Consider the following 16,763-nt stretch of genomic DNA (forward strand, 5'->3'; position numbering starts at 1 on the left):
ACTTGTTAACACTATAGAAGCTACATGATGCCATAAATAGCTGCAGTAACACACATACTGTGAATGTGAACACCAAACTCAGGTAAGACATACACGCCGCCATGTTGCTAAATCCTGAACCTTATTACAGTTCAGATCATTCATACCTCCTCTAGCTTTTTTCTGCATCAGAAGCAGGGAAAAAGAAGTGGAGGTGAGTCATTATTATACCTGAGCCCTCCCCATTCTCATCATCTACAAAGTCTCTCATCTGCCATCCAAAAAAATGCCCATTGAACTGCATTTGATTTATTATAATTAAAGTATAAGATTTCTTCGACAAGCTATCCTCTCAAGTGTTAATGAAGCACTGGCAGACGAAAACAAATCGTCTCAAGTGCGCAGTGAGGTGCCTCCTTCAGCCTTGCGTCATCTCCTTGTTCCTCTCGAGAGAGTATGCAGTCTCACGTCTTACAGAAAATAAGCTCTCCTTCGATGTGCCTCTACCGAGCCAGGACCATTTTCTATGATAAACAAATCTTTCACGAAACAGGAGCGAACAGCTTCACCTGGTGCTGCAGACCTGAAAATTCATATTGTTGTCAACATGAATACATGCGCTCGATGACAAATAAGACCTTGAATCCATTCCGACAAGTCCTCCAAGACAAAAGGACCATATTAGTCGTTTTAGCATGCACGAAAATACGACCAAATAAAGTATTCTGCAAATACAACCATATTGGTGGTTTTACCAGCGTTTTTCCTATGTACAAATTTTCGAGGCTGCCACCTCCACCTGGAGGCAGCGAAAAAACCTGAAGCAACAACCAAAGAAGAATCTGTTTGTTTGTTTGCTTGTTTTAACTCTATTGTACTAAAGAAGAAACAGATCACAGAACAACCGTTGCACATGCCCATTTCCTGGTTGCGAGGCAGAGGTGGCGCGCTCCAGCCATCGCCAGTCATAAAAACACAGTATATACAATAAACAATAAGTGTTTTACAACAACACTGAACTATAGTTACAATTTAATATATACTAGTGCATGAGTTTTTAATGATTGTTAAAATCACGGGTCACGGCCGATGGCACAACACCTGGCCATCAGTCTTAATAAGCGCTCCAGCGAGCCGCAGCACGGAGCCTCCCTCTGCGCTCGCCCGGCCAGTGGTCATGGATCCAGCTTCGCGTATGGCGGCTTCATGCCTTGGTCAGACTACAAGCAAATATCCAGATTTTGGCCGGACCAACGTGTCACAGACAAACGGGGCATGTCGTAAACGATTTTGAGTTGTCTTGACGTAGCGTCGCCCGTGTAGTGTGACACGTTCAACGATTGGTCGCCTGTTATCCGGGACGGATCACGACCATCACGACGCAAGTCTAACATGTCGGACCAATAGCGAGAGGGAGCAAAACGTCCGTCATAACACGCTGGCTCCTTTTCTTCCCCCCCCTCTGGATAGCCCGATCCAGACAGGTGCAACACAAAAATATTTAACACGCTTCCCCTGGAACTCACACAATAATTAGGCGCTTTCACACCAAAAAGCCCAGGCACTTTGAGTTCATGGTAGAGTCAGTTCCGGGTCCGAAGAACTTGTGAGCGGCCCACGAGTTTGCGTTCACACGGCATGAAAGCAGGCAGGGTAGTTTATTCAAATGAGACTGATGACGTATGTCAGGGGAGGAAAAAAAAACAGCACTACCCCGCCTGTCCAGCAAGTGGCGGTACCGGTAAAACTGAATGACAAACAACCAGTGTGACGTTGAAAAACGCGACCTTTGACCCTCCATCGCCATTTGTTATGATATCAGGCTGATATGATATCATCTTTTCGTTTTCCTTGTCATGTTGTACAGAGTTGTGTTTGCAGCAATTAGAACTTCACGGGAAAGGTTGATGAGAACCATTGGGACCCGCCGTATTACCACATCAAGATGAGAAATGGGCAGGACTTGCTCACTTGGAAAGACAGTCAAACCTGCAAGCACGAAGACGTGCACTGGTAAGGTTTAAACACAATTATACGAAATTTATTTCACATCGGAATTAAGCTGTAACATGTAACGGAGCTCCCCTTGCAAGGTGGAGAACACGAAAAAAAAATGAAGTTACAGAGTGTATTAGTGCCTTAAACACATCGTATGACTGGCGCGTTCAGTTGCACGTCTACTTGCGTGTGTCCCCGCGCGTCGGTCGTTTGTGGATGTTTTGTCGTACTTTCTGCCATGAAAAGGGCAATCGCTGGAAACTGGTGTTTCCTGCCTAGTTCTCGTGCAATTCACGGCAAAATAGGGCTTGATGGCGAATTGCTGTTGACGCTACATGTACGCTGCGTATTTCATAATACCGTTGGACCTGGATGTATTGTTAGTCTGACCGCATGTTTTTTTTTCTGTTAAACACATGATTGACCGATCCAAAGTGTTGAAATGGCTTGCTTTCTTTGACGATGCACGAATGTTAGAACAAAGGTGCCGGGATTTTGGGAAAAGTGCTGATTTTGGAAGTGTCAGATTGCCACCTCAAGCCAGTGGTTTATCATAGGGCCATAAATTGGTGCATATTCCGCTATTTTAAGGTATTCTGTCATGTAAATCACAAGGCTGTTGCACGTAATGTTGCAAGTAATTAATGTAGATATTGACATTTATTAATTTGTTGTGTTTCTGTTTCAGATTTGCCACTTCTACCAATCTGGGTGTGTTCCGCGCAGGGAGTGGAAGAACATCAGAACCTCTGAATGGTGGGACGCTGTAATTATGTTTGCATTACTGTTTGTCAAAAATAAAAACATTAAAAAGAATTCATTGAGCATAAGTTTTTATTCGTGTGGAAAAAAAACCAGAACCACAAAAGTGATATGAAAACAAAAGCATTTATTACTTATGCATTTGGCTTATTTGTGTCCACAAGTCTGTTTTGGACTGCCAGGAAGCCCATTTGGAACTCTCCGTTGTGCCTTTGTTCAACCAGCTCATGTGCCACGTGTTGATCTTCCTTGCGCTCCTCGCTTCTGAGGTCAACTTCCTCCTTGTGCTGCTCGCGTCTGAGTTCAAGGTCCTCCTTGTGCAACTGCATTTCTTCTAAGAACATTGCACTCGTGGACTCCCCCTTCTTTTCATCAAATTGGTGCAGGTATTCCAAAAATAGGTGGTCTCGGTCCCGTGTCCGCTAACCTATAGGGATGTAAATGTACAATGAGTGACAGTAAATACTTTTGATGAGCTTCCAGTTACATGACTTTGAACTTATTGGAACTTGACAAAGGGGCAGGAAACTCTTCGAGTGGCGCAGTTTCTGCTTGTGGACGGACCATCCTCGCTTGTACCTTCCTAACGCATCGACTTAAACGGTTTCAACAGATTCGTGCAATGAGTAAGAGTACAGTACAATGATTTAGGTAGGGGTAAAACACGGCACTCACGTTAATGTACTTTCATTTTTCATAGTTACAGAACAGAATATGCCACACTACATTGCCAAATATGGCGGCATGCACTTGAAGCTTTTTTAGGCAATACACACTAGTAAAATTGCAGGAATGTAACTTCTTTTTTTTCCCTTTCTCAATGCACCATTATGAGTGAAATGAAAATTGTATATGTGAGTATGAGGATTTATTATTGTGTATGCCTATGAATTTCATGTACATACGTTAATGACAAATGCACGCATGTGTTAAGGTGCAATTGTTTACACAAGCAGGATTACACATTTTCTTTTAGTACATTCCAGTAAAAGAAAATGTGTAGTAAATTAATACATTCCAGTAATGTACTTTTTTTTTTTTTTTTATGAAATGAGTCAGTAGATATAAAGAATGGGTAGGACTAGACAAGTTTTTAACTTCTTTCTACTCCTTTGAACATGTAAACTATTATGAATGATTGCAATAAGTTTCTTCTTTCTTTTAAAATGTTAACTGCTACTCATTTGTTTATAATGTCCAATAAACAAACAAACACACTGCCTTATTCAACGAAGCAAAATTAATTGTGAGTGGAGTGTTGCTTTAAAAGTTTTAAATGAAGCTTTTGAAGTTATATAAAATGAAATGAAACATACCAGGACTGTTCAGGGAGGCATCATAACGTAAAGGAGAGCAGAGAAGGTCCAGCTGTAAGTCACAGTACAAAACATTATTTTTCAGTTTCCCTAGAACTGTTTATGAGTTGTTGTTTTTTTTGTTTTTTTTTTATGAGTTGTTAGGTGATGAGGCTAACAAGTTAAAACGTTTTAGTTACGTTGAATGCAGAGCTTTGTATTAAGGAAAAAAAAAAGAACAAAAAACGAAGTGGTTGTTTTGCTTTTAACAGTGAATAGTATGCCTAGCTTCCACACGTCCTTTTCACGAAGCTTTTCAATTTCGTCACTGAAAGCAGGGCTATTTTGGCGTTAGCTGCCTACAATACTTTTCGTTTACTAGGTTAATTGATTTAGGAATGACTTCACATTACATGGGCTCGGAGTTGCCCTGGATGCGTGACTTTGCCAAGCTTAAGCTAACATGCTACGCTAACAGTTTAATGCTAGCGCGGTGTAAAAGCCACGTTGCGACCAAGCATCGACCTAAATAAATTTATATACAAAGATGTGCATGAGGCAATTCTGTCTTACCTTCGTGTGTTAGCAAGGCTGTTGGCAATGAATCCTCGCACACTGCCGTGTCCTTGCACGTTGCTTCCAGCATGGTGATTGTAGAGTCCTCCTTTGTACTATTGGTGGTACAACCCATCCGGTGGCCGAGAATGTCGTCCAGTCTTTCATACATTTATTAATTTTGCGGTCATTTCCACTGTGGTTGTTGTGGTCCTTGAGTTTCCTTTAGTCCTGTTGGAGTTTCTTTAGTTTTTCCCTCACCTGCTTTTGTGTGTGTAATGTTAACTCTGCTAGCTTCGCGGTTATTATCGTTTCTTGTTGGACTTTCGAAGTGCCGTTGGGTCTCCTCGTCCCATGTTTGCTCAGGAGAGCCTGTACTTCCTCGTCCGTCCACCTCTCGGTTTTTTAATCCTTCCATTGCCGAAATGTTTGAAGAAAAAGTCGTAGCGCCCGATAGAGTATAGTAAAGAAGAAATGGCGGCTTTACCGCGGGAAAAAAAAAATCATCTAACCAAAACGACACACCTCCTCACCCAGTCAACCAATCATAACACACTAGACAACACGCCCCCACCTTGTGTAGTTCAGGGTACACCCAAATACCCTCCTCAGGCCTAGGAACTTAGGTAGTACCGTTTCGACCCCCCCAGACCCGGAACTGGTTTTGTGTGTGAACGCAAACTTTGGACAAACTCCCCCGGAACATAGGGAAGTTCCTTCATAAGTTCCTGCGGTGTGAAAGCGCCTAATGTAAAAGGCATCACACGTAGGCTATTGTGTGACATTTATTTTCATTTAAAAACACGAGCGTCATCAAGTATTGTCGCCAATCGGGGTGGGGAGCGTAGCGCCGGCGAGCTCGACTCCTCCATCCCAGAACTGTGATCACTCTTCACCAAATGTGCACTTCTGTACTCATCCCACAGTCATACTCTAAAAATATCAAAAGTCACATTATTTTTGATTTTATGGATGGGAGCCACCTCGGAACATTGCCACCTTCATGGGCAATGGCGGTAGTCAATAGTACAAAAGTAGAACAAAAATCTATCGTGACTGTTGTTCAAATATTTTTAGAGTATGATTTGGGCAAAGGTGAGATTCGATCATGGTACTACGAGCCTGACATGTTCTTCTTCCACTGCAGATTAAATCATTCATGCACATTGTAAAAACGTAACCAACAACAACAAAAAGTTTGGTGTCTGGAGCCAACAACACAGAAGCGAAGGCTATATGAAGCTCAAATCACCTGGCAGTGGATAAGCAGCACCCAGGCGTCGCTGCAGCCAGTCCGCATTTCCCCCGCTGGCACGTCCTCCGGCCGGCGTAGCGAGCCCCAAGCACCGCCGCTGAGAGTGGGGCCGAGAGCACCGCCACCCGCATCCCAGGTTCGCTGGAACGTTCCCCGGATAAGAATTGAGCATTTTCCCGCTTCCGATGATGACTTCCAGGAGCACTTACAACCACCGAGTGCAGCCAGTTGCTTCCCCGGGATCCCTGTTTCACCCGCCGGGTACGAGGAGGCAGCCTTCGGTCTCCTGGAGCCAACCAGGAGGACTTCCAGGAGCCGGGAAATTTCCATGAATTTACCCGGGCAGCTGTGGGTAAATTGTGGGACCATGTCGGGGACCTTTATCTCCGAAACAGTATGTCGTGGGCCTGGAGTTGCTTTAATGCTTGAGGTAGTGTGTAGAGCGATGACGTAAAACTTTGTTTACGACTGTTATAGGTGAACGCGGATCAGGAGAAATACACAAAACTTCACTTTGGCCGGAGTTGTTTTTTGTTTTTTTTTACCTTCGTTTTTAAGGGGGGAAACCCCGGGGACGTGTAGCAAACAGAGCAAACCACAAATCCCTCCCGTTTGCAAAAACCCTGTTTCATGTAGACTTGGCCTTAACTTCCCAAATACTGCAACTCCATCATCTTCCCAGTGTAGGGCTGTTTCCAGATCTTATCTTATCTTGGCTTGTCTCCTTTGGCCGTGGGGGCTAACAGCGAAAAATGAAAATCTTATTATCTTAATCTTATAATGTTAAATCGCAAATCTTATTTCAATGTGGCTCTACTGGCCTCAGATGGCCATGAAATCTGGTTTTTCCGCCACCAGTGTCCTCTAACCACTTTTAACCCACAACAAAGAACAGGAAAGGTTTTCCGTACCGTTTGCCTGATGTCAAATGACCAATAGTCTCATATGCTGGAAATTTAGGCTCAACGCTGTTACCAGCGGATGCGTCTGCTCACTGTCGGCATTAAACCCATTTCTGAGGTGGGGCAAACCTTACCAAACAGACAGTTTGCTTGCTGCTGCCCCTTGCCAGATAAGAGATCAGATCAGAGAGCACTGAGCATTGACAAATGTTTGTGCAACTCTGTTTAACTTTTCAGTGCACAGAGCAATGTATAAACTCTCAGGCACTTGCTTGCAAGGACACACACGCAACACTATATTATACACAACAGCACGGGTTCCTTCGCTCTTGGCCACATTTTCTGGTTCATTCATTGCTCTTAGCTCAAAGTGGCGAGGAGCATCTGTTGTAAGGGTCGGCCTGGAGCAGGAATGGCAATGAGAGCCAACAACTCATGAAAGTCGACTTATGTCACGACAGTTTGTGTCCGCTTCAAAAAAGCTGCCAACAGAAGATCCTCAAAGCAACTACAGGACTTCACAAGTGATCCGCAAAGCTGCTCTGAACATAACATGTGGGCTTCGATCATAAATGTCAAGCATCTCACGAGTATAAGAGCAAAAAAGGATGCCATTCAGTTTGGTTATTGTTTTGTGCCATTTGACGCCACACATCGCAACGACCTTTCATCCAATGTCTTCATTTATTTATCTAATATTAAAAGGGGAACAAGGTACAAGTACGAACAAGGTAAGGAACAAAGGAGGAACAAGGAAAAGGAACAAGGTACGAGTCCAGGCTTCGGTCTTCCTGGGCGGAGTTTGCATGTTGTCCCCGTGCCTGCGTGGGTCTTCTCCGGGTACTCCGGTCTCCTCCCACATTGCAAAGACATGCATGGCAGGTTAATTGGACGCAGCTAATTGTCCCTAAGTGTGCTTGTGTTTCTGGATAGTTGTTCGTCTCTGTGTGCCCTGCGATTGGCTGGCAACCATTTCGGGGTGTACCCCGCCTACTGCCCAATGCCAGCTGAGATAGGCTCCAGCACCCCCCGCGACCCTTATGAGGAATAAGCGGTCAAGAAAATGGATGGATGGATGGATGGATAAAAAGTAGAGCTGTCAAACGATTGCATTTTTTAATCAGATTAATCACATCTTAGAATTTTGATTAATCATGATTAATCACTGACTTAAAAAGGCTTTTTTTCCCCAACATATTTTGCCCGCTAAATTTGAAACGCACCTGTTATGTGTTAATTTTTTCGACATTTAATGTTATGAATACGTCTTCAAAAATGTATATCCACTGCACACGCTCATCCTGCTTTTTGTAATCAATTAATTATTTGCATAATTTAAAATGGGGGAAAAATGACCTACGGCATACGTAAACATTTATTAAGTGCTTTACTTTAATGCATGTAGTTATGTTTATTGCTCAAACTACAACAGCTACCTTTAACGTAACCATCCGCTGTCGGCTAAGAAGGATCATCTGCGGTCAAAATTAATAGTGTGATTAATCTGTGGTAATACAATGATTAATGCGATATTTTTTTGTGATTAATTAATTAGTTAACGCTTTAACTTTGACAGCAATAATAAAAAGGAAACATGTCAAGTTAACCAAGCCTTGAAAACACCACAAACACCCCGTACAATTGTGAATGTACGATGCCAGACGAGACATCGGCATATAGTCTCAGTTCTGACGTCAGATCTGTGAATATCAAAGGATTAAAACATGAAACGGATCACACTAAAACATGAGTCCTTTTTGTGTTTGATAAATCAAGTTACTAGTTACGTAAATATGCTGCTCTTCTATAACTCTTTGACTGCCAAACGCTATCCAAAAAACAAGCCTGACAGTGCCAGACGATCTTGAGCATTTTCACTCATCTTTCAAAGCAAAAAGAATATTGTGTGCAATAACTACAACATGGTGGATACCATATCAAAGATATGATAAAAAACATGTTTCTACCTTATTCCGTTCTTTAGTAACCACCATTTGAAAATAGGTCATTTGAGTGACATTGAGCAAAAATTGAAAAGATAAGGATAAAACAAGCTTTTTGTGAAGATCCATTTTCTGCACAGAAGTGACTTTGACACCGTTTTGTGTGTGTGTGTGTGTGTGTGTCGTGACTCTCTGTGAATTGGATTTCATGTGACAAAGGCTTTGATCATTCACGTCATCCTTGAAAACGTTCCATTTCGTCAGATTCGTCATGGTTCATTGTAATTTCATACACTTTGAGTCCATTGAAAACGAGACACAATGCTGCCATCTGCTGGCCATAGTCAGTGGGCGTTTTTGATTCCGCAACTCCATTGACTAGGCGGCGCTCCACAAGAAGTTGCACTGTCCATTGATTTAAAAAAACAAACAAACAAAAAAAAAAAGTCAACGAACGTTTATGGCGGCATTCATTCGGATTTTTGCAAAAGTCATGAAGTGTTTTTGGTGGTCAAACATAATATATTGTTAAAAAAAAATAAAAAATAAAAAAAGAAGAAGAAGCATTTTATTTGTTACGTACACATAATATTTGACGTGCATTTGACCCATCACAGTAGTGGACACATGAAACCCACAGTGTTAATGGCGCACAGTGGACCAAGGGGGCTAACTAAGCATGGTGGGAGACCATGGTCTTCCATTTTTGTTTTGTTTTGTGGTGTGGCAGCAATACGCATTGGTAGCTTTTGCGTGGTCAGTGTTGTCTCATGAAAATGAGCGTCCGCTAATCCTGACTGCTCCACTGTTGAACCAATGCCAAGTACAATTTTTGTTGCCATGACGACTGGTGCAAAGTTATGTGAGCAAATGAGGTGAACCGCATCAACTTGTGGAAGCGAAGCCCAGCCGTGATGTGAACTGACAACCCTCCTGGTATTTGTATTCAAACAACACGAAAAAGTACATTTTCCATCATGTTCGGTTTACATTATAGATTCGAGAAAAAACTTCCTTTTTTTTCTACTTTCTTTGTTTTAAGTGTCATTTGGACAGGCCTTTATCATTCAACAGCAGAGCTTTGCAGTTTTTTGTAAGCAATCTTGTCCATGACTCACCAACTGACATTGGCGCAGTGTTTCTAAATGAACACCTGGCAAGAATATTTGCTGTCCAATACAAATGAGAGCCATCCTGAGAAGCTGTACGGCCTTCACAATGCTACAGCGCTTCGTACAGTTTATGCCATCCATGGCCCATTTCTCCAAAACTGGATCTGTTCTTGACAAAGCAAACAGCAGAAGGACTTCTACTAGCATCACTGTTGAAAACATCAAACTTCCAGAACTTCTAGAGTCGGCGTTCGTTCACACAAAGCCATGAGGATGCACAAGAAAGCAGCATCAACAAAAACCCGATGAAGGCAATGCTTCAGAGACTGAAAGCGCTTTGCCGCGACCAATTTCAGATTATTCAAAGGCTTCAATCAGAAAATGATGCTGCTCAATAACTAGGGATGTAACGATAAGGGCAATATCGCGATATTGTGATATTAAAACTGCCGCAATATATCGCCGTCGTCATGTCACGATATTAAAAGCAGCACGTCTGTTGAGGAAAAAAAAAAAAAAAAAAAAAAAGTCCGGTTGATTGTCATTTGTGCCGTTGTAGCACCCTCTGGTGGCTAGTTTTTTTAGTGCAGTTTAATTTTCACAAGGCATGTTTTGGCCCTTCTATGGTTTTAAAATCCACGCCAATGGTCAGTTGAAAGGGAACATAATTTGTCAATATGTGGAGGAACTCAACGTGTGCGTACATTAGCAAGTAAGTGCCTCAACATGTATATTACATTTATAGATTTTTTTTTTAATATGTAATATTTTTATATTTTTCATTGTAGTAATGTACAAAGCACAATATTGTGTTTGTGTTTTGTTTGTTTTTTACAATATTGTGACCTTTTTGCATCGCCAACCTCCCCACAATATCGTGATAATTATCGTATCATGATAATATCGTATTGTGATGTTTGGATATCGTTACATCCCTATCAATAACCTCATATGACTTCTCAAACTACTGCTGAACATCATAAAGTGGCGATACTAGAATTTTATTGGAAAACAATAAAATGCTTAAACACAAAATTATTGTGATAGCTGGCATTGCCATTGAACACAGCCAGTTCTGCATGGATTTTTTTTTTTCTGCTTGAAGGTGGGATATGTCCTCTTTCCCAGTCGTCTTAAATGCATCCGGCTCCTGTTGCTTAATTTGTTATCAAATCGATATGGCGCCGGCATGACATTTTAAGTCATTATCGGCATCTGTCATTTAACTAACAACGTGACACAGAGAGCCGCTTGAAAGTTGATCATGTGACACATGGAGAGGGGGAATATTCCAGTCTGACTGCACGAGCGCTGCAGCTGATCACAGCCACTTGGAAGAATTCATTTGAATCTCCAGCAGACGTTTCAGCTGTGGTCCACAATGCTACTTTAGTTGAACAAAATATTGTCTGACACGCAGTCAATGTTGAAGGATCTCAGACATTGGAGCCCAGCTGGGTTCTGCATCCTTTAAAATGGATTAGCACATGTGAGCAAACATATTGAAGACATAATGAAGATGGACAGGACAAGCAAGGCAATAAAAAATGCAGAGTACACACATATGGTGTTATTGAGGGAGTTTTTTGTTTTTTTTTCCGTCTCATTACATCATTGGTTGGTTGTCGGACCTCCAACATCAGTGCAATTAAGAAAAACGTCCTCAATTTATGCGGTTCCTAACATACAAGGCTTTAAAGTGTTACTCTATATTTTCTGTTATTGTGTTACTTCCCTTCCCCTTGACGAGCCGGGCGTAACAAAAGAAAAAAAAAAGAAAAGAAAAAAAAAAGAAAAGAAAAAAAATGTCACCAGACAGCACAAAGCTCATAATTATTGTTTCTCCTTTTCACTGTTATATATTCATAACCTACAAGTGGCTTTTAAATGAATGCATGAAGGACTACGTTGCAATGATGATGTTAAATTGTGCTTAATGTGTCAGCAGTTTCCCTCAACCATAAATAGGGGCGTCAATTGCCTAATATCTGGCGATTCGATCCGTATCACGAGTCATAGGTCACAATACGATTTGATGCCGATTAATCCCGATACGAATCTATAAGTCCCTTATTGTGATTTTTTTTTTAATCAAATTTAAAAAACACTAATCAGTAAACTTGTACATTGAACACTAAATTTTGTATGAAAATGTATTGATCTGAAACTGCAGGCTTTGTAGTGTGAGCCACTGTATTTGTAAACACTTTCATGTTTGAACAGCAGAAATAAAATATTAAGGCTTCATTAATATAACATTCTTCCATGCTTAAAGTGTGAACCCTAACGCTAAGTAAGATGTTTTATTGAATATTTCAATATGAGACTTGCTTGCTGTAAATATCGCAATATATTGCTGAATCAATTTTTTAAACACCCCCATTCATTTTGGTGGATTTTGATCATTGACCAGTATTTCATTTAAATGGAAAAAGTCAAGCCCAGCTGTGTCATCATTCTGAACAAAATTTTGAAATGGTCAATTTGTGCACAAATATTGTAGTCACTCAACAAAGGATTTAACGCAACACACACAACTTCCATCTGGTTTTGCAAAAAATAAAAAATAAAAATGTACCTTTGGCAAGATTTGAGGACTCTCTCTGATCGTATGTGTCCTGTGTAAGGCGTTTGCTCACCAGCTTATAGGACATCTGTCACAACAAACTAAGCCTCTCCACAGAGAGAGAAAGGGAGAGAGAGAGAGAGAGAGAGAAAGCGAGAGCGAGGCCTCATAGGCAGCGCAGGCAGAGACACGGCGGCCTGCCTGAGACAGCACGCAAGCAGAGAAGCTACAGGTCATATGCCACATTTTGACAGCAATGAAATGTTTTGCTGGCATACAAAAAACACCAACTGCGCAGGCTCACAGACTTTTGTGCAACACGCTGGATTTGGTTGCAGAAACAGAAAATGATATTAAGCTTTGAAAAGCGCAAAATGCGTCATTGACCTTTCCCATTTCTTGACATCATTGGGTAAAATGAACAATAGGGGTGGGTGATATGGCCTAAAAATAATATTACGATATTTCAAAGAAATTTGCGGTGACAATATTTTTGACGATATTGGTCATAATTATTGAACAATAGATTTGTGATTGGTGCTTAGCACTTTTATTACAGCACAATACATTAGAAGGAAAAAAAATCACCAATGAGACAGTAGTAGCCAGCTTGTGGCGTCATGCTTTGTAGTTTGTACATCCCAGACATTGTTGATAAATGTTTTTCCCCCGCGATTCTTTAGGCAGTGGTTATTTTGCCGTAACTGGTAATCCTCCTGGGAGCATTATTTTGCCATGAATGTCTCTGATTGGTCAATCAGAGGAGCGAGAACATGCCGTGATTGCTTGTCGACATTACTAGCGAGTATGAATAACACAAATGTGCAAAATTTTCGGGCGCTGCGCAATAGCAACGTGCACGCCTTCTCGTCGAGAGCACGTTAGCTTAGCGTCCAGTTAGCATCACAAAGTCACGTCAACTAGGCGGCGACTTACCAGTCACTGTAAAATAACCACCCCAAATTGTTTATCTTGACCAAAAAATACACGACCGCTTCAGTATTATCCAACCACCGTCTGCGTTTTTTCTAATTTTAATAAGAAGTGCGTCTGATCAAGAACTTTTGCTCACACGCTCCGGCATTGTTTTTATGCAGCAGCAAACGACGCGTGTACGTCCAAATCAGGGGCCTCCAAGTTCGGTCCTCGAGCCCCTATCCAGCCTGTTTTCCATGTTTCTCTCCACTAACACACCTGATTCATGATCGGGATCGTTACCAGGCTTTTGCAAAGCTTGCTGATTAGTTGATCATTAGATTCAGCTGTGCTGAAGGACGGAGACATGGAAAACAGGCTGGATAGGGGCTCTCGAGTACTGTACTTGGAGACCCCTGGTGCAAATGGACAACATGACGTATGATGTTTTGGATTACATCACCACGTCAATTTCGCAATATTTCAAATTCATATCACCCAAAAAACTACACCGGTAATATCGTAGAAGGTATGATAAGGAACACCCCTAATAAACAAATACGTTTAACTCTTTGCAATCCGCCGACGAACTAGTTCGTCATGTGACACCCGGTGGGCGTCACCCGAAGACGAAAAAGTTCGTCAAATGTGTTTTTTTTTTATGAATGGGTGGATGAGACTCTTGGGCAGTTTCCCTCTGAATATTAAGCCCGTGAAGCACTGTAGTGACGAACTGTGCCCTCTTGATGGCAGGGATGGTCTCTTTACACGAGAAGGATGTGATTTCCTAGTAAAGGCGGAGTGTTGTGGAGTGGTGGGGGCCGGTGGCTGGGGGAGAAAAGACGAGTGCTAACGGCGGCTAACCGGAGGCCGCTAAAAACAAAAGCTCACGCTTTTGAGCAGAGCGTTTGTCACGATCGGTCAAGAGATGACGAATAGAAAGATCAAGGAGCCGGATTCTGCATAAGAGAGTGTGAAAAGCGACAAAAACGTCACGGGCGCCCACTTCAGAAGCCACCGCCTCCGGGGTTCTCTGAGACACGGAGTGAAAGTTTGCATCGTCGTATCTCTGACCAGTCCACGTCATCTGACGAGGAATCCGTGACGAATTTGGCGAACTCGAGCCGCCTTCACCAGTTGAACAGATCAATTCAAGTGTGGCAAAGGTAACAGCAGCAGCGATTTATCCCCGAAAGCTCCTGGAAGCCCCGGAGGTAAGCTAATGTTTAGCATTCTGTAAATCGAGTGATCACAATTGTACTAGTTCAGTATATTGAATGTGACAGGGATGAAATGACTTGGATGGATGAGAATATTCACAGACATGCTTCTGTATACTGTATGTGCAATGTCTGTAACCTCGTACTAACTAACGCATGTTGCACAACATTCGATTACAGTTGGGGCAGCGTACACAAATGGCCCCTTCGCAGTCACACGCAGTGCGACCGAGAGGTAAAAAAAAAATCACAATACCTTGCAACAATAATAAAAATTACATCTTGATCACAGTATTTTCTGTAATTTACAGAAGCAGCTACAACACTGGCAGAGGCACAAGCGTGTGAACATCTTGCAGTGTCCCCCTGAACGCAGAAGAAAGCTTCACACGCGATCACACAAAAGACACTATTGGGTTTCAAAACAAAACCCATGCACCCATTCATGCATGCATATTTTGTAAATAACCCCAAATTTGTAAATAGTTTATCAAATGTGAAAATGGAGCTGTTATTTCCCTGTATAGTACGTAAATAGCGCACACGCACGAGCACGCACGCACACGCACGCACACACGAGCACGCACACACACACCCACACACATGCACAAACATTCCTGTAAATAATCAACATTTTGTAAATAGTTTGTGAAATGTGAAAATATTGCTGTTTACACACGCTATCAGATATGTAAATAAATCCTTATTTTGCTATCAAAAACACATTTTCTTTTTTTTTTTCATGTTTTATGGAAGGCAAGGACTGTTGAGATATTTGAGATGTCACTAAACCAAAAAATATTACTGTAAAAGTCACTGTTTTGCAGAAAATGCATCATTTCACAAAAAGCTTCATTTCTCCTTATTTTGCCCGAGATTCTTGAATTATGTCAAATCAAGCCATTTTCAAATGATGATTACTAAAGAACAGAATAAGGTAGAATCATATTTTTTTTTCTAATGAAAGAGGAGACCCCAATCTTTCAAACGACACCCACCATGTCTATTTAGTCATAGCACACAATATTCTAATAAGCATTGAAAATGGGTGAAAATATGCGAAATCTGGTGGGATTCTGGAGTTACCTTGTCAGAAAATGCGTGGGATTGAAAGAGTTAACATTGTATGTCAGAAATGTTCCAGGACTAATGTCACGAAAAATATCTTTTCATCCAAAATGAAGCCAAAATGTTTTCCACATTGAAGTCAGTCATCTGGAGTCAAAGGCACTTCTCTGCTGCACCTTCATGTACCCGTTCAGGGATTCTTCATCTCGATATAGTCCACTAGGGGGGGGGGGGGGGGGGGGGGACCTCAGGATATCTCGATACGATACAAGGCTCACGATAACGATGATCTCACGATTTGACGAAACCATGATTATTGATATATCAGGTAATAAATCCACAATAATCTATGATAAAACTGCTCAAGACATAAACTGATGATTTTTTCAATGAGAAAACAGTTTTTGTTTTTTGTTTTTGTACCATCACTGAAACACAATCTTCAAACTAGTGTCTTCTTCACACTGAGTACTTTAGTGTATTTAAAAAATAATAAATAAAAAAATACAAATGTCTTCTTAACAGAGACTTTCTGTGAACTAATTTGTGTCTTTCTTAAACACTATTGTCATGCAACATGTCAAATAGTCAATTGTTTTAAAAACTGGGACAAGTTTTCTTTTATTTTGTGTAACATTGCAAAAGTAAATAAATAAAATGACTTAAATATGAAATCCAATGAAATCAATATTAATATTCCTCATAAATTGTGTGCTTCAAAAAAGTCAAAACATCAAATATGTTTTAAAATGTTAAAATTGAAGATATACACATTTTTTCATGAAAACGTGTGCAAAACTGAGTTAGTTGCTGGACAGATAAATGTCTTCCAAAGTCAACGTAAGCTGATGAGTCTTCTTCGCCTGAGACTTGTGTACATTTCCCCACCACTCTTATGATTAGCTCCCCCTAGTGGCCCGCCAAGTAATTGCTCAATAAGTCATGAAAAATGGAGCCGCTGTTCTAGTGGCTGTATATTCACTACAAATATCGCGATACTTGCTTAGGCGTATCGATAATCTATCGGTAGACAAAGTATCACGATTTATCGCGATATCGATATATCACACTCCTATCGTCCACATCTTTAAAATGGGCTGAGGCGAACTCATTGAAGTTTGGTAAGTAAGCTTGCCTCATTCAGCATTGGGAACTCGACTTCTTGGCCAGGAACTGTCTGTCTCTTGCCACAT

The 16,763-nt window shown here is 41.4% G+C and overlaps 1 long non-coding RNA gene across 5 annotated transcripts in view; it reads right to left on the reverse strand.

Annotated features, from left to right (window-relative positions):
* Nucleotides 1-16,763, reverse strand: part of LOC144014172 (uncharacterized) — a 50,927-nt gene that overhangs the window by 31,017 nt on the left and 3,147 nt on the right. Inside the window, exon 4 of one of the 5 annotated variants that reach the window (XR_013282414.1) lies at nt 10,384-11,269. The exons of the other annotated variants lie outside the window; for them this stretch is intronic. This is a non-coding gene — a long non-coding RNA (uncharacterized LOC144014172). Of the gene's footprint in view, nt 1-10,383; nt 11,270-16,763 lie in introns of those variants that run through there. 5 annotated transcript variants of the gene reach the window in all.

The sequence above is a fragment of the Festucalex cinctus genome, chromosome 2 (genome assembly GCF_051991245.1).
Source record: "Festucalex cinctus isolate MCC-2025b chromosome 2, RoL_Fcin_1.0, whole genome shotgun sequence".
Lineage (NCBI taxonomy): Eukaryota > Metazoa > Chordata > Actinopteri > Syngnathiformes > Syngnathidae > Festucalex > Festucalex cinctus.